The following is a 12,667-nucleotide window of genomic DNA, read 5'->3' as shown; positions in this document are numbered from 1 at the left end:
AAAAAGATTTATGTAAATAATTGTTACTTGGTAGTGCAGAATACATTTTTCCTGTTTGAAGTAACCAACCTCCATGTATTAAAACCCAACTATACTTGTTTTTGTTCCCCTCTGTTTCTCAACTGACCTCTTTGATGATAATATCGAGAAAATTGACCATCATTTGTAGATTTATGAATGAACTTTTTATCAAAACTTCTTTTGTGAAATTACTCCATCCTAAACATTTGTCCTTGCCAGAGTTAAAGCATGAAAAGGGGCACTTTGACCTACCAAATCCACACTGGCCATCAACTGTCCACTTAAACTAATCATACATTAATCTCTTTTTTTTTTAATACTTCCCAAATATTCATAAAATCCCCCAGATTCTACACCTCGCTACACATGGGACAATTTACAGTGGTTAATTGACCAGCGAACTGCAAGTCTTTAGGATGTGGGGGAAACCCATGCATTCACAGAGAGATGATGCAAATGCCACACAACCGCTCTGCTAGCTGCACCATTCTACCATCCAATCACTTGATCTTAGTTGATTGTTACTCTTTGGTTGAAAGCTTCTGGAAAAATGCTTGCCAGAATTCTGCCAATCGTTAAGTTTTATTGCCCAGGAACTAATTACTCTTGTAATGTTATATAGGGGAAAAACCTAATTTGCAGTATTTACTCTCACTGTTGCATGTGGCAGAAGATTGGAACTAATACAGTTATCAGTTTTTAATTTAAAGTTCTGTGACCCAACTTATTTTTGAGCTCGGATTCTATACCAAGCTTGTGTTTTTAACCAATGGTTTGTATAAACTGATATGATGGAATACCTTTTCAAGCATTCCAATGATAATTTTAACTGCATTGCAGTACGTAAATTATCATAGAATTATAGCAGTAAATTGAAAATATTAATTTTATATTAGTACTAAATGACAGTGGATGTTGTGGGGGGTTTTCTGACTTTGAAGACACGTTACAGATTTAGATTAAAATTGGAGAAGTTTTCAACTAAAACTAACTGAACTTTGGGTGTGGGTTGTTGGATGACTCTGTCACTCTTTGAAAATTGTCCACAGCAACATTTTTAGTAGGTGTTGGCTGACAAAGAAATACAGTTTTTACTTTTAAAAATTACTCAGTAGCAAGATTGGATCGTCTTTACGTAGGCAGCTGTAAAAGATATTGTGGACCACTATCGACATCATTATTTTTGTGATGAAGCCCATTGATTCTCATCCATAGTTTCAAACCTTGGAAATAAATGTAATTATCCTGTCAAATTTCTACTGTGACATTTCCATTCATAACTATCGGTAAGTGAAAGAATACTGCATAACCTTGGTATTTACAGCAGAGAAAGACCGATGTCCAAACTAGCCAATAGGTTTTTCTGCTAATCCTGCTTCCTGGCTTTGTCAGCAGTCTTGTGGTTTCTGGCTCTTCAGTTATCTATCCATTACTTTTTAATTGTCTCCATCATCTAGCCAGCAGGGTTAAACCATTCAGTTCATAGGTTCTAGGAGCGCGATAAGGCCATTCGGCCCATCAAGTCCACCGCTATTCAATCATGGCTGATCTAATCTTTCCTTCTCAACCCCATTCTCCTGCCTTTGCCCCATAATCCCTGACACCCTTACTAATCAAAAATATGGTAATCTCCGCCTTAAAAATATCCATTGACTTGGCCTCCACTGCCATCTGTCGAAAATAAACTTCCTCATTTCGCCTTTAATACTTTCTATAAACCTAAATCTATATACACTAGTTAATGGCCTCCTTCCTGTTCACTCTGTCTAGCATTCCAATTTTATGCACAATTACATTTGCCAAGATCCAGGGGCCTGCTTGTTTCATTTCAAACTGAATTTGAGCATGTACACAGGCCACCTTCAAATCTTTGGAATCACCGTGGAATTTTTGAGCAGGGAGTCTTGAGTTAGTACCTTGTATGTGGACACATGCATAATACACCTACAAGAGTCCAGCTCAAGACTCACAAATTATTCTAAATCAATCCACGCATTTATATTTTAGTCTCTGTCACTTACCTGCTGTACTGGACATTCAGTTTAGTATAACATTTTTAAAATCTTCTGGTCAACGGTTGAATTAGACGGTTACTAGGTTTGCATAGTTTTACATAGATACATAGTATTACTTCAAATAGGCATTAACAGTACCAATTTTCAATTAATCTTTTTTTTTTTTTTCCCTGTCAAAACCTGTAAGGCATGCTAAAATGGTTAAAGGGATACAGTGCTAGAGTAACTCAGCAGGTCAGGCAGCATCCATGGAGAAAACGGATAGTTGACGTTTCAGGCCAAGACTCTTCAGACGCCACAATGTAAAGCCATGGCATAGAGTTCTTCCATCTTGTGTTTTCACCCCCCACCTCTATTCTGACACAACGATCAATCTTAGGAGGCTTTGCCTTTACACCCCTCTACCTCAACAAGTTCTGGGTCCACCATGATATAGAGCTCTTCTTCAGTACTTTGTAGAAGATTGCATAGATTTTTTTAATCTATGCAAACTTATAAACATTTGCTTTCATTGTCAGACTAGCTATTCTTCAGTTTTAGCAAAATATGTTCAGATATTTGTTTTCCTTCAACAGAGAACGACTTTGATCCGGAGAGTTGGAGTGTGTGACAGAAGAGAGTGGAGCTTGGAGAAATGCTAGGATTTTTTCAGTGTGTCCTACTTTCAATCTGAAAGTTTTTAAATCCCTTGTCAAACTCATTCTGTTCAGAACAAGTTTGTTCCAGTTTGATGTAGCCTTTGCCCAGCAGATTGTCAGGGGGTGGCATGACATTTAAAAAAAATCCTTTTGTCAAATTTTGTCCTACTCGTCATTCTCTTGAGGGTTCAACTAAACCCTTGCTTTGTTAGACCCGGAGGTTTTTGGTTGACCATTGACCCACACTGTCTCTATGGACCTGGCTGACATCACACTGCTTTTGACCTGACTTGTTTTCCAACAGTTTCCTAAACATGCCGTCACTGTTTTGGTTCTTGCCATCAATATCAAATGTACAAAAGGTTCTCGCTAACCAACAATTATCAGGTATATCTGATGTTCAGATGAGTTCATAAATAAAGAAGAAAACTTTTTTTTCAAAGTGTGTGTGCTTTTTTAAAACATTTCTAAGTTAGCAAGGAGAAAAAGTACAAAACCTAATCTCATTACTGGAACTCCTGGATACTAAAGAATATTATCTTTGCTTTTCCACAGATGTTTAAATATTTTAACTAGAAATGTTACAGATGAGTTGTTGGTAGCATACATATTTTCTGCATCTGAATTTCTTGGGGAGGTGGGTGGGTGGGGAAGAGGAGAAAGAATATTTCTTTTCGAACATCCGTATTAGCACTGTAAATTTATTCACTGAAATGTGTGTGGAGTTGGATAAAACTAAGTTACAAATGTTAAATCAGTATCTTAAAGGAGGAGATTTGCACAAAAACCTGCTGGAGTCGCCTTTTTGAATTCACTACCACTTTCGGCCAGTAAAATTCGTAAATGGGGAAAGGGAATATTTTCAAAGAAGAATCCAGAAGTTTTTAAAAGGCTAGTAATTTGAAGTAGATTTAAACCTAGTTTTCATGGTCACTAGAGTATGACACATACTGAGTGACATTGTGCAGAGTCACTAGGCTCCTTTTGGAATTAGCTAGGATAGAACCTGCATGTTACTCAGTTGCAACTGGACCTTCCGTCCATAATTATTTATAGTAGCACAAAATGTATTCAGTTGCATAAGATTCTGGAAATTAATTTCTAGATTTCATTAATAAGCTGCTGGATTGATTCAGAACACAATGTTCTATCTGCAGTCTTAACTGTAGATGTGGAATGCAATTGGATTATGTTAATATCACAAAGTGTTGGTTGCTTTTATAATGTCAAAAGCAAAAGATAAAATGTTTCCAGCTAGTTACACTGAATGACTGAAGGTTACGTCAACATGGTCTTGTTTTTTCTCGCTCGGTAATTTTATTGCAGTAAGTGATTTGCTTCCCACTGTGAGATAAGTAATTTTTGATGTTTTGATGTAAACTGCTTTAATTTACGCAAACTACTGCCAGTATGATCAGTTTACTTTTTGGAGCACACTTGTGTGACAATGATTGCTCCACGTTTCAAAAATGAATCTGCAAAATCAGCAATAACTTTAACTGATTCTAATCCTTTATAGCGTTCCTGACTGAATGACGAGATATAAAGAGAACTGCATTTCCGCACCTTCCCAAGAGTGGCATTCAGTTCTACCATATTTTCACTCGCAGCGTGCGGTGTGGTTACTGGTTTTGGGACCCTCGCCTCAGTGCGCAATGGAATAGTAGGATATTTAGTCAAAAACTACCAGGAGCAAGTACATTGAACTTCAGTGCCTCAAACACAATGCTCTTGCTTGATTCCAGATTTACATACCATAACCAGGAATTGTATGAATTGATAATGTTAGGAGAGATAAGATGTGTACGTCTTGAGAAGCTTCATTATCCCAAAGAAAAATTATTGTTATTTCACAGCTAATTTTGTACTCTAGTATCTGATTCTTTAATAATCCAATCCAATTGATTAATGATTTGTTATATAACAAATCAAGATTAAGTAGACTTTTAAAGATTTTTGTTTGCTAATGCTGCTTCAATGATTTGCTGTTTGTAGTGATCACCAAGTAATTTATAGTTTGGTGCAGGTGTATCTTGTATATATTATTGGGAGGGTTTTTAAGCTTGAATGCAGTTTTCATGGTGCTACATTTGATTGATCTGACTTAGAATGTGTGGATTTTGTGCATGATCTCTTCCATTAACTGCACCTCTTTTAATATATTTATTATATCTGAAATATTGGATGATGTTGAGGACATGTTGACATTTCCACAATTAATAAACTCCATCTTTGATCTGGTGCATTTTAAGAGTTTTTAATTATCTGAATGCCGAGCAACTTGTATGATGTTCATATTGAGTTGTTGGTGTACTCATTACTAAATAAAGGTTTCTTCTTCATATATGAACCAGAAGTGAGAGCATGCCGCGCTTGTACTCTTGACCAAACAGTTCTTCTGTTTCCATTCTGCAGAGGAGGTCCATTTTGCTCTTTTGGGATGGCAGTTGACTTTCCTCTACCATGCTACTCAATAGTTCTGCCTTTAAGTTGTATTGTAGTATTCATTTTATTTTTGCTTGTTTTGGTGAGAGTTGGACAGGGTGCTGATTGAATGTTTTAGTATTTTTTTCAAAAAAGTTGTCATGTGCATGCTACTCTTGGTGATTGAAACGAGTATTATATTTTTAAGAGAGCCTTCAATGGGTCATCTTTGTGTTATGAATCCTAACCATTGTTCTTCACAGTTCCGATGTCGTCTTTTAAAGTGTCAGTAAAATTCATAGGTCTTTATCACATGATTTGCCTTCATCCGAGGTAAATTTGGAATTGGAGAATCGTACAGCATACAGGCCATTCAACCAAACTCATCCACATCGACCCAGTGGACACTCCCTATTAACGCCCTCCCGTATTAATCCCATCTCGCAGCACTTGATCTAAAACCTATGCCAAAGCAATTCAAGTGCTCATCTTGATATTTAGTTGTTGTCCCAGACCGAGCTTCAATCACTCACTCAAGCAGTACATTCCAGGCAATATGCTGGTGAATCTCCACTCCGTCTACTCGAGCTAGTCTCTGCATCTAATGTTAAGTAATGCTTAACTCAGTCTTTGAATAAATGACTGGTATGTTAAGTACTTGTTCGTTTGATTTGGAATTTGAGGCCTATCGTATATAGATGAATCTCCTTAAGGATTACTTTGTCTTTACTCATTCATGGAGACTCATTCTGGGATTCATGGAGACTTGGTAGATTGGATTCAAAATTGGCTTGAGTACAGAAGACCGGAGTGGAGTGGTGTTATTCTGACAGGAAGTCTATGCCACATGAATGCCATCCAGGTTTGTCCAACCTCTCGTAGCTAATGCTCTCTATTCTAGGCAGCATCCTGATGAACGTCTTCTGCACCCTGACCAAAGCCTCAACATCTTCCTGTGATTGGGTGTTGCTCTGATGCTCCACCTTCCTCCCACATACCAATAGGCTGATAGATTAATTGATTACTTTAATTGTAGATTGGTGATAGGTGCTTTACTTTTTGTTGACTCTTCTGAATTGCAAGATGGGCATCAACATTTCGGGTTGGGAACCTTCAGAGGTCTGACGGGAGGGGGAGGGGGGCGGGGGAAGAAGAGTCATCCTGAAGGGGAATGTTGGAAGCTGATGGGTGACCTTAGACGTTGATAAAACTGAGACCGAGACAGAGTACATGATCAAAGTATTTTTCTCTTGAGACACAGACAAATTTAAGGTGAAAAATTTAAGACATTTCATGGGTACGTTTTTCCATGAATATCATGAATGTACTACCAGAAGAGGCAGTGAAGCAGATACGAATACAATGTTTGAAAGAATATGGACAGGTACTTGGATTGAAAATGCATAAAGGAATATGTATACTATGAGATTAGTGTAGATGGAAATCACGTTTAGCGTGAAAGAGATGGGCCTGTTTCTGTGCTGCATGTTTCTGTAATTCCATGAATTGATAACCATCATTTGTTTCTTTAGCTTTGATAAAATTTCTGGTTAAAATAATCTCCCGTTCGTCCCTTTTGAACCCCAAATATAAATTTGCATTACCATAATCTTTTTTGAAAAGGAAAATAACCTTTGGTTAAGTGTTTAACTATATAAACCGTGTCTCCTTTACACATTGTAACATTGCCTATAAAACAAAATCAACATTGCCATTTTGGGCACAGTACAAAGATCCTGACATCCTTTGCATTCAACAGCTATTGAAATGTTGTGAAGTACTGTATTGTAATGTTGAAACTTTAGCAGCTAATTTGCATGCAAGCTTGCACGAGCAGAGGTGTAATGACCAGAGTATTGCTCAAGTCCTTTGCGGTAAGAACCATAATAAACAAATTTAATTGGTTAGACGGGATTTGGTACTTTGGGGGGATGGGGAGGTAGAGAAAATGGGATTGCAGGCCTGTTCAAAAGAATAGTTGTTTAGTATCTGTTACCATTGACCCATTGGAGCTCAAGACATATCTGTTCCATTAATAATTCCATTGTTCATTCATGCATGCATTCAATTATCTTTTTACAACGTCAGGACATGGAAATTTCACAACCCCACCCCGTCTTCCCCAAGCCTCAGGTCGTGAATGGTTGAGTGTTGGATTTTTTTTCTTGGAAATTAAACTGATAAGCCCTGTTTGAAACTTTGGAAAGATTCACAAAGCAAACTTGAGGAAGTAACCAGCGATAGAGTTGTGGCGGCAAGCTGCAACACAGAGGGATTCAATAAACTCTTGCTTTTGTTTTCAAAATTCTTGATTTCCCTCACTAGCTCAGCTGTTTAGCAAGGTTGCGTCAAAATGCTACTTGCCCATGTTCAAAAAATTAGTAGCCCATTCAATTTTTGGATTTTTTTTGCAGCACTAACAATCGTATTAATAATGAATTTATATTTGCAGTGGGCCTTTTAACTCTGGGAAGAGAAGGGTTGTAACCTCCATTCAAAAATATCGTAATCTTATCAAATTGACTTGTGGTTAAATATTATCTTTAGTTTGAGAAAATGTGGCAGTTCTGTGATTTGAGATGAAATCAATAAACACTTAGAAATTGAGTGGTACGGGACTAATTGGATGCTTGACAGCTATTACCCCTTCAGTTACCTGCCCAGATGCACAGAATCGCTACTGAAATGGCAGTGCCTGAACAGGGTGTATAACAGCACACAGAAGAACCTAAATACAAACTCCTTGCTCCTATATAAAAGTATTTCAGCTATTTGACAGCCAGCCAAGCTGGCAAGATTAAATAGAGTTTTCATATGTACTGCATATGTACCTCTTTGGTTGGTGATTGTGATATAGAATATTTATTGATCTAAAATGATCACAGAATATGCAGACAAATTAGGTAACATTAGTGTGAAGTATATTTGCTGCAGGAAATAGTTGGGCAAAATGACCAAGATGTCTCTTAAAATGAAAATTACATAGATGATTTTTTTAAAACACGAGGATTTTGAGCTGCTCGAGGAAAATAACAGGACTGTCTTATATAATTCTGTATTCTCTGGTATTCTTCTGTAAAATCAGTTTACAGTATGTGCTACTCTGATCTGGACACTGTAATACTGTTGTGGCCAAATATGACAAAGGGTCATTAAGTCTTAGTGAAATGCCGCAAGGAAATGGGCCTTTCAGCTCACCAAGCCCATGGTGACCATCAACCCCCCCCTAATCCTTTCATCCTCCCCACATTCACATCAGCTCCATCTGCCTTGGATCCTGCACGAGGGGCAATTTATATTGGCCATGCCGGGTGCCAACATGCACATTTTTGGGATGTGGAAGGACATTGGAACACCTGGAGGAAATCTGCAGTCTTGAGGAATATCCACACGCCACAGACAGAACAAGCTCAGAATTGTACTTGTCATTGGCCTTATGAGACAGCAACTACTGATGAACACTTATAACACTTACTGTATGAACACTTCTGTGCTGCCCAACTACTACATCCACCAACTGTGTTGGTGAGCCTTCACCTAATACTACCATTTCTCTTTCCACAGATGCTGAATGTTCCCACCAATTTCTGTTTTTGTACCCAAGGCTGCTCTTTATAATTGTTCAACATGTACTTTTGTGTACTCTGGTTTGAAAATAAAAGCTATAGCTTTAAAAAAAAAAAAAAACCTTTCTGAACTTGCTCATTTATCCATATTTAACAGATCTCTCTATAGTCTCAGCATATCCAATCACTTTGTGTACAGCAGGTAGGTATATGTTCAATGTGCCAAGGAAGTAGTCATTTAAAAGACATGTAGACAGGTACAAATAGGAAAGAGGTGGAGGGATAAGGACCAAATGGGAGTAGCTTAGATGGGGTGTCTTGGTTGGCATGGATGAGTTAGACCGAAGGGCCTGTTTCGGTGCTGCATGACTATTGTAAGCAGGTGTTGCTGGTGCAGCAACTTTAATCCTCTGTGACCAATTGCACCTGTGGGTATCCAACCTTAGTTTCATTTTCTGTTTACATGCATAAACCTGTCTTAGACCTTGTGCACTCTCTGAAAAGAGTTGACTGACAGAATGCCGATCCTTTTTACCAAATTTGGTTAAAGTGAATCTCATTGTAGTGTAGAACGGAATAAAGAACACACAATGATTGAATTATACGCCTTGCTGTCTCTTAAACTTGGAATTTTAGTAACAATTTAACAGAACCTTCCAATTTACGTCAGTGAAGGCTGACGATATGGAACAGGGCTACAGATTACATTTTCGGGCTGCAGTTTTTGGCCCAGGGATCATCATTTTGCTTTCCTGAGATATGGCGCATGAAAATGGGGTAGTATAATCAATCACTATTTAACAAGGTGGCAAATAGGTTTTCTTTAAATGGTTTGTAAAGAGTTCAGCCGTGGAGAGCTGTCGTACGGCAAGTCCAGAAAGGTGACCAGGCGTAGGTCTTGCCCTTCTCCCCACTTGTTCTGCAGTTGCTGAGGTTAGTAGGGTTGCTCCAATAGTCAGTACAGTGATGCAGGAAAATATCACTTTATTTTCCAGATAAGGAAGGGTATGTGGTATTTGGCTTCCGAAACAAAAGACATGAATCATTGATACCTTAAACCTTCCCTGCTATTTCATAATTTCCTTACCGAAGCCCTCATCCCCTTTTTAACTGATCCTGCTAGACCGCCTAGTTCCTCCAGCACTTCTGTGTTTTGCTTTGATAGGGAAGATTGAGCTGCTGTTCCTTCAATGGCCAGCGGATGGGGCATGAAATTCCACACAAAACACTTTCACTCCACAAAATGTGACCCAGGCTCAATCTGGAAATTTCAGATGAAAATCACTCTCACTGGATTCCTGGCTAGAATTTAAATCACTATTTATTTTGAGACTAGGGATGTACCAAATCCGCGAATTCAAGATAGACAATTAAACCAACCAAACCCAATTATAAAAATCCATGGCACTAAATGGATTAAAACTCTACAAAGACATAAGGGGTCTTGGCTGCCAGCAAATTAATTATTTTATAAAAGGCTCCCGGTTTTAGCGGAAACCAGCAACAACCTTTTCCCCCCCTCTTAAAGCAACCAGATGGGTAATACTTCCTCATTATCGCCCAAAATCTGGAGAGGGGAATTAACTCCCGGGAATGTTTGTACCACGAAAGCAAAGCGGCGAATTTCATTTAATGCAAATCATGTTATATTTTCACTGACTCCTTTGTTTTCCTCTGACAAAATGGGCCGACTGTCAGTGGCTACATTGTCCCTCAAGCTGTCGGGGAGGCTGCAGAGGGAATTATAATTTTGTTGATTATATTCGCTGCCTCATCTCCATACTGGACGAAATATGTGCTGAGCGGACGTGAGGCGGAGCCAATTATTAACCCGTAATGTGCCTGGATTAACCCCGGGCTGTTCCTCTTTAAAACGATATCTGATATTAAATTACTAAAATTAACAGTTGGCAGAAATTTAATTAAAAGCCCTAGACTATAAATTTGTTTAAATAGAGTGCAGAGAACATTACATTTATTAAAGGTACACAAAATTGCTGGGGAAACTCAGCGGGTGCAGCAGCATCTATGGAGCGAAGGAAATAGGCGACGTTTCGGGCCGAAACCCTTCTTCAGACTCAATTTATTAATGTGGTTTGCACAGATTTAAAATATCAATTTTTAAAATTATTGTTCAGTTAAACAGATTGCATTTTGTCTATAGCTAAGACTACAATCACAAAGGTAAGAACCAAGACATATTTGCCACAATGATACATTGAAAGATAAGCTCAGAGGCAGGCCCTTCAGCCCACTAGGTCCACTCCGACCATCGATCATCCATTCACATTTATTCCATGTTATCCCATTTTCCACCTACACACCAGCAGCAATCTACAGAGGCCAATTGCCTACAAACCCGCAAGTCTTTGGGAAGTAGGAGGACACCCACATGGTCACAGGGAAACCGTGTAAACTCCACACAGACAGCACCCGATGTCAGGATCCAACCCGGGGTGCTGTCGCTGTGAGGCAGTAGCTCTACCAGTTGTGCCACTTATACTTTTAACATTGTAGGATGACAAATGACTGGAGAATTATGTAAAATGAATTATAATATTTTGAAATAATTATATGCTGGATTAGAATTTGCCCATTATGTGTTAATAGAGCTGCAGATCAAAGGACTAAGATAAAAGAATAAAACATGGATCCTTTTAATATAAGCACTCAGTTTAACCTCCAGCATGAAATATTTTTGCAACACATGAGTATGTTAAATGATTGTAAACGTAATATTCAGGAAACTTTCATTTGTGGAGTATTTTGTGTCTGCCAGGATATGAGACCTGTACTTTGAGAATTGGTCCTATTTGTATGCAATAAAAAGCCAGAGCTTTGTATTTTTATAGAACCTTTCAGGATCCATGGAGGCTATCGGAACGTAGAAATTGAAGCCTAATTTTTATTGTGAGGCCATATAAACAATTTTGAGCTGCTGCCTAACCCGGGTTCAATCCTGACCTTGGGTGCTGTTTATGTGAAATTTGCACGTTCTCCCTGTGACTGTGTGTGTTTCCTCCGGGTGCTTCAGTTAACTCCCGCATCCTAAGGATGTATAGGTTTATGGGTTAATTGGCCTCTATACATTGCGGTTTGTGTGTAAGGAGCGGATACCACCTTAGGATAACAGAACTAGTGTGAACGAATGGTCGGTGTGGACTTGATGGACCAAAGAGCCTGTTTCCATGCTGTATCTTTCAATCAATGAATACTAAGATCATGATCTGGGACGTTATTTTAATAATGTTGGCTAAAAGATAAATATTGACCAGGACACTGGAAGAATGCTGCATTTCCCCTTCTATATAGTCATAGCATCGGTCCCATGAGCAAATAGTAGCTTTGTTAATATCCCACTTTATAGGTTGGAATGAAGCACCAGGCTATATTTTGTGTGCAAGTCTCTGGAGCAGAACATATCTACTGTGTTTGGAAGAGAGAGTACTTACTACCCAACAAGGAATGACTAACATTCAGGGGAAATAATTAATCCACATGAGGATGTTTAACGGCAAGCGTAAAACTAACGGATGGTTTCCGTTAGGTTGTAATCCAAGTTTATGTAAACAGTCCGGGAGACTAAACTAAGAGTATCTCACTCTGACATTCAAATTAAAAGATATGATATCTCAGCTTGTGTTTTTTTTTTTCCCAATAAAAACTGAATTATGTAGCTGGTACAGTGGCAGAATATAAATTCCAAGAATATCGGAGGGTGTGAAAGACCGATTTCCGGTAACATGAATCTTCGCCAAATTTCTTGGGGTGGCAGGACTGAGCTGTTAAGAGAGAGAGAGAGATTGGGTTCATTAGGCTTGATTAGATTGTTGCATACAACAAGTAATTGCAGAAGGTTATAGCACAGACCATAATTGACTCCATCTCCACTTCACGCTGTCTCAGAAGAGTAGCCAACATAATCAAAGACTCGTCCCATCTTGGTTATTCCTTCTTCCTGCTCCAGTTCGGCAGAAAGAATAACCAGTTATTCCAGCATGGT

At 38.5% G+C, this 12,667-nt stretch overlaps 1 protein-coding gene and 1 long non-coding RNA gene across 3 annotated transcripts in view; one reads left to right on the top strand and one right to left on the bottom strand.

Moving 5' to 3' along the window:
* The window catches only part of psmd11 (proteasome 26S subunit, non-ATPase 11), a 51,762-nt gene extending 46,845 nt beyond the window's left edge, over positions 1 to 4,917 (top strand). The window contains exon 14 of one of the 2 annotated variants that reach the window (XM_033035094.1): positions 4,194 to 4,917. The gene's annotated coding sequence lies outside the window, so the exon portion shown is untranslated. Of the gene's footprint in view, positions 1 to 2,611; positions 3,117 to 4,193 lie in introns of those variants that run through there. The other variant, XM_033035093.1, reaches the window with a different exon arrangement.
* Positions 4,918 to 12,294: 7,377 nt separating this feature from the next.
* Positions 12,295 to 12,667, bottom strand: LOC116981904. The gene is made up of 2 exons (XR_004414312.1): positions 12,535 to 12,667; positions 12,295 to 12,446 (listed from the first exon to the last, which is right to left on the bottom strand). It is a non-coding gene; the product is annotated as an uncharacterized LOC116981904 (long non-coding RNA).

This window comes from Amblyraja radiata, chromosome 16, assembly GCF_010909765.2.
Source record: "Amblyraja radiata isolate CabotCenter1 chromosome 16, sAmbRad1.1.pri, whole genome shotgun sequence".
Classification (NCBI taxonomy): domain Eukaryota; kingdom Metazoa; phylum Chordata; class Chondrichthyes; order Rajiformes; family Rajidae; genus Amblyraja; species Amblyraja radiata.
Note: the sequence above shows the minus strand (reverse complement) of the source record. Positions and strands in the feature narration are given on the sequence as shown.